Source organism: Tenrec ecaudatus, chromosome X, assembly GCF_050624435.1.
Source record: "Tenrec ecaudatus isolate mTenEca1 chromosome X, mTenEca1.hap1, whole genome shotgun sequence".
NCBI lineage: Eukaryota > Metazoa > Chordata > Mammalia > Afrosoricida > Tenrecidae > Tenrec > Tenrec ecaudatus.
The window spans coordinates 130,717,126-130,723,453 of NC_134548.1; the positions used below are offsets into that span (position 1 = coordinate 130,717,126).

General features: G+C 39.5%; 1 pseudogene; it reads left to right on the forward strand.

The window, feature by feature from the left end:
* The first annotated feature begins 3,133 nt into the window (after positions 1 to 3,133).
* LOC142433724 (E3 ubiquitin-protein ligase SMURF2 pseudogene) lies at positions 3,134 to 5,440 on the forward strand (annotated as a pseudogene).
* The last annotated feature ends 888 nt before the right edge of the window (positions 5,441 to 6,328 follow it).

Here is a 6,328-nt window from a genome sequence, read left to right on the forward strand (position 1 = left end):
AAGTATCAGATTTCCCATAATTCTCAGGAGAAGGCCAGGCCCACACAAAAGTCTCATTGGCTATCTCCAGATTGACATCCTAGACCCTACCCCTACACTCTTAATCCTTAAATTGACACCAGATTAGATGACTACCACCCTTGTGATACTTAGGTTTTTTTTAATGCTAACACAGCTCTCATAGGAACATGTGGGCAGAGTTTAGCCTGTCAAGCACGTCACAGTTTGATTGGAGGATGACCAAGATAAATGACTCACTGGAGGTGGACCACTCACTCTCTCTGCCTTCACCTTCCTGTTGATGCCACAGGAGATGCATCCACCACCATTACATCCACAAGATTTTGCACTCACTGGCCTGTAAGCTTCCTGCATCATTGCATATGGCTTCATGAATCTGAAGAAGGATCTATGGACTAAAATTGGACGTACGGATTTGTATCAGATTTATGAACTTAATCTGGATGGGGCAGGGATATTTGATTGATATAAAGCTCTCTTAAGTATATATGAGTTTCCCCGGATTTGTTTCTCTAGTCAAGCTAGCCTAACACAATGGCATCCATATCATCCTCAGGTTTTCTTCAGATTCTTTTGCTTTTTTTGTCTATTTCTCTCATTTGCTGAATTCTACCTGGTTGTCTTCCAGTTCACTGATTCAGTTTTCCATTTCTTCAATTCTATTGGCCAGATCTTATACTTTGTTTTTATCTCTGCGATATCATTCCTTAGTTCCTGATTTTTATTTGGGTGTGAGGTTTCTAGTAGCTCCATATTTTCATCTGTTTTCAGGATTGATCCCCTAATCTCTTATAAGGCCCTACGCATCGTTCTCTTGTAATCTCTATCTGGCAGTTCAAGCGATTCTTCTTCTGTGTGTCCCATTGTGTTTGGGTAATCTTCAGTGGTTGATTTCTGTTTCTCTTGATTTTTTGTGGTAGCTGCTGATGACTGTTGTTTACACCATCAAGTGGTTGAGCTATAGATGGTGTGTAGACTTCTGTGTTGTGTAGCAGGGGGAGGGGTTGGCTCTTTACGTTAAAGGAGGATCAGATAGGAGCTGGAAATCATATTGTGTGGTGATCAGGAGAGAGTGATTGTTGGGTGGGTAGGAGACATAAGATATGGGTGCACAGGAATAGGTTTTAAGTGGTGGGCTTAATCACAGGAAGCTTTCCTGTCAATCTCTGGGCCACAAAAGGGCACTTCTAAGCAGGGGATCATATCTTGGAGCCATCTTCCTGGAACTGAGGCGTACTTTTTCAAAAACAGATTTAATGCTTTTTCTTGTGGTCTACGGTATATTCAGTATTCTTCATCAACACAATGATTTGAATGCTTCTATCCTTCTCCAGTCTTCTTTATTCACTATTCCTATGAAGTGATTGAAATAGTATGACTTGGGTCAGACACAACTTAGTCCTCAAAATGATTATCTTTGGTTTGTAATATAGTAAAAATATCTTGTGCAGCAAAATTTCCCAATAAAATACATCATTTGATTTCTTTTTTTTTAATCATTTTATTGGGGGCTCGTACAATTCTTATCACAATCCATACATACATCCATTGTGTCAAGCACATATGTACATTTGTTGCCATCATCCTTCTCAAAATAGTTGGCTTCTACTTGAGCCCTTAATATCGGCTGCTCATTTTCCCCCTCCTTCCCCACTTCCCCCTACCTCATGAACCTTTCATAAGTCATAAATTATTTTGTCATATGTTACACTGTCGGACATCTCTCCCGACCCTCTTCTCTGGTGTCCATTCCCCAGGGAGGAGGCTATATGTAGATTCTTGTAATCAGTTCCCCCTTTCTATCCCACATTCCCTCCACTCTCCAGGCATCGCCACTCTTACCACTAGTCCTGAAGGAGTCATCTGTCCTGGTTTCCCTGTTTCCAGTTGCTATCTGTACCAATGTACATCTTCTGTTCTAGCCAGGTTTGTAAGGTAGAATTGGGATCACGATAGTGGGGGAAGGAAATATTTAAGAACTAGAGGAAAGTTATATGTTTCATCATTTCTACCCTGCACCCTGACTGGCTGATCTCCTCCCCACAACCCTTCAGTAAGGGGGTGTGTGGTTGGCTACCAATGGGCTCTGAGTCTCCACTCTGTACGCACCCACATTTACAATGATATGATTTTTTGTTCCTTGGTGCTTGATACCTGATCCCTTCGACAGTTCGTGGTGTCATTTGATTTCTTGACAGCTATTTCAGTAGGGGTTGATTGTAAGTATGCAAGTAAAATGAAATCACGGACACCTTAATGTTTTCCTCCTTTTATAATTATGTTGTTTCTTGGTCCAGTTGTTGGGATATATATGTTTTCTTTATGTTGGGGTGCACCCCTTATTGAATGATGCAGTGTTTGATCTTCAAGAGTAAGTGTTTGAAGTCCTTTTGGCTTTGATCAAGAAAAATTATGTCATCTACATAATGAAGGTGGTTAGTGAATATCAACCAGGCCTGATACTGTGTTCTTTGTCATATACCCTGTCTTCAGAGATAATTTTCTCAGCAAATACAGTGAAAGCATAGGTATCGTCTCACCCCTTCAAAAATGTCACTAATTAAACAGAGAACAAGATAGAGGAGAGAGAGAACAACAAATTCCTGCCAGGATGTGGAGAAACTGGAACACTTATCCATCACTGTTTTAATTGTAAAATGGTACAACCACTATGGAAAACAATATGGCACTTCCTTTAAAGCTAGAAATATTTTGTGATCTAGTAATCCTAAGTATGTGCTCTAGATGTGTAACAAAAGGGATACAGGTCCTCTGCCACTTGTGGTTACAAATTTGTCCACATCGGGGACCCTGAAAGCACCAACTACTTGGACCCCAGACCTGACATGTGGTGATGACTCCGCTGTGCCTCATTGCTACCCTCCACAGTTGGGAATAAGTGTAACTGCAGAGGTCAAAAGAAAGGGTCATCAAGCTGCACTTGAAAGTAATCTTCAGGAGAAAAAATGGTACAAAATATTTTCCCGGACTTTTTCATCTACATTTTATGGTGTAGTTGATTAACAGGTCCATTCTAAAGATACCATGATACATATACGTGATCCAAAGTGGAATCAGCATTTGGCCTGTATTTTGGAAAGACTGAACTACATTAAACATGTGGAATTATAAGAAGATTCATAAATTAATAAAAACAATGTGCTATTGTATTCAACTTATTTCCAATGTCATCAACCACCTCAAAGTCACTTGTAATCAGAAGTTATATCTATGCAAACTTAGTCTAAATGATAAAGGCAGATATTAGTCAATCATCAGTCCAGAGACTGAATAGGTACAGGAGGACTGATTGTCAACTTCAGTGACTTATTTGATAATGATTTACTGGATGGCTATGAAGAAAGGCAAACTGCCTCTGGAAGAATCCAGTACTTAAAACTATATAACAAGAATTATACAGCACATAGCCAGTATTGAAGTATTCTCTTCCCAGCAGACCTCTCAGTTGCTTTGTTGATGAGAACACTCTTGTTAGTGGAACTAATGGTGCAACATGTAGAAAGTCGTAAGGCCCCACATTGGCAAAGAGGAGACTTAGGTCACAATGTCATAGAAATTACATGAGCGGGACATATATACATACTCCACCAGACCTATCAGAAGGCTGTGGACAGACAACAATACAACAAGGTTAGATGTATTTCTTAATTCTCAGACTGAAGTGAATATGTGGTAGGATCCAAGATTGCCTAGAGATTGTAGCAATATTTTTGCCATGTTATGAAGAGCTGGGTGTACTGCCTCCTGGATGGGATGTCCTACTGCAACAAAACTAAAAAAAACCTCTTTAATTGCCAGAAGTCTACAGCAACAAGCAGAGTTTAATTTATTGACCATGACAACAGAACAACAGTTTACAGGTCCTCGACCCTCTGCTATCTTGAATTAATTTTAACTCGCAGCAGTGACATCATTACACCTTGGTGACATAGAGTGTCAGACAGTCCTGAGGTACAAGTGAGGCCTGGTTCCAAAACTGAAATTTTGTGCCAAGAATGTTCCTAATAATAGCCTCAACCTAGCAACTACCTCATTAAGGTTTCCAGGGAAGGTATTTTTGAAGAAACACATCATCACATCATGAAAATAAGACCAAAGATACGTGGAAGCAATTAATAATAAATTTTCAGGGAAAATAAGGCCTTGACTATGGATGGTTTGCCAAAGAATGGCTATATCTTTTATCCCATAAAACATCGAACTCAGACTATGGCCTTTTCCAGTATTCAGTAGATATAGCTATACATTGCAAATCAATCTTTAAAAAAGAACACTTTATCAAGACATAATTCACACATCATATGATTCAGTGGTTCAGCCATATCAAGAAGTGCTGTGTATTCACTACTACAAACAGTTTCAAATTATTTTCCTCCTTTTTGTGCCCAATTACATTCCCCTTCACCTCCTGTGAAGTACCCCCCAACCCAGGAACTCTTAATCTAGCTATTGTCTCTATGGATTCCCCAAATGTGGGTTTCATATACCATCAAGCAGAAAAATACCTAACAGAGAGTTAAGAAGGCTTCCAACAATAACAAAATACAATAGAGATATACCTAGATTTGAAAAAAAATATATTTAAAAACAAGCCTAGCTCAAAGTGCCAGAAGGAAATCAAATGGTAAATTTTTATTCATTCAAATCAGAGTTTTCATTTTGATCTACTATAATCATCTCTATAATGCTCTCTGTCTGATAGACAGGTTATTCTCATTCCTCAATTATGATAAGAGGGAAATCAGTGTAGATCCCGAAAATGTGTTTGGGGCTTCCACTGTCATCCTTAGCCTTCTACAAACCACAATTTAACAATTTGAGCTCTGATAACATTCTTTCCTTCAAGTTTTGGATTATATTGCTTACAATCCTTGGAGCACACATATTGGTGAGCTTTTTCCATGTGGGCTTAGTTGATGTCTCACTTAGATGGCTGCTTATTTTAAAACAAGCCAGTAAGACCCCAGATGCTATTCTTTCTGATAGCCAGTCACCTTCTAGTTTCTTCACCACATTTTTCTGTAGCATTTATGTCTTCTGTGTTTCCTTCATGAGGTCAAGTATGCATGTCAATCTTGAATCCGAAGTTAATCTCTAGTGTTTATCCTCTTTCCGTGCTGATGTTAAGGTAATGGAGATGGCTGTGTTTTATGGACATTACATTGATGGCGGTTTCACATTGTCTTTCTGTAAATAGTTGCTTAGGAAGTCAATTCCTTTGGATGGCATGGGGTTACTTGATCTTGATCATCATAAAAGTTCAATGTGGACAGTTGAGAATAACATCACCGGTGTCTTTGATCATCCCTTCTGGCTTGAACACAATGCAAATGGTGAAATTATTCAGCATGAACTTAAACCAAATGGCAAAAGTATCACAGTAACTGAAGAAAATTAAAAGAAATGTATCAGGCCCTGAGAAGCCCTAGTAGCATAGTGGTCTATGAATTAGGCTGCTAACCGCAAGTTCAGCACTTCAAGCCCACCAGGAGAAGGGATGAGAATTTCAGTTCCTATAAAGGTTTACAGCTTTACAAACCTTCAGGAGCAGTTCTACTCACCATGAGTCAGAACTGACTAAATGGCAGTGAGAGTTGAATGTGAACTGGAAATTTTTATGAGATAAAATTCAATTTGTTGGGTAAATTCATTGAATTATTTTGACAGATCAAGAAAGTAATCCCAGAGTATTTGCTGAAGTCATCTGATAAAAGAGGTTAGATGTCATTACTTGTGGGCTTGGGAAGATAAGCACAAAAAGAAAGAGAAGAGCCAGGAATGGACCATGCCCTTTGGAATCCAAGATCCTTGCATAGTGAGCCCTTTAGACACAGGGATAGAGATAACTGTGAAATCAGAGGCAGGAGTGACAACCTCAGAACCGAGAGTCAGAGCAAGAGACAGCAAGGTAGGCTTTCTGGCTTGTGGAGTAAATAAAACTGAGTGCCTTCATGCATAAGGCTGCTTTATGGAGTGGAGTGCTTCCAGGCACTTAAATGGGGGGCTAAGTTTACTGACCCAAGGAGGTAAAACTGAGCACCTTCAGGGTGAGGCCTTTAGTAAAGTGGTATACCCTTTGAGTAGTATTTATCAGCCATGCTAAAAGAAAAAAAAAAAGCTCAGTAACGTTGCCAGACCAGGGCAGAGGCCAAGGTGCTGCATGGATGAGAGGCCAAAGACCAAATAGAACTCTGCCTGATGGCAACCCTGGGAAGAAGCTTTCCTGGTAAAAGAGCTGTGTCTTAAGAATTTCTAATCCTGAATTGTAACCTGTTAACTTCCTTAA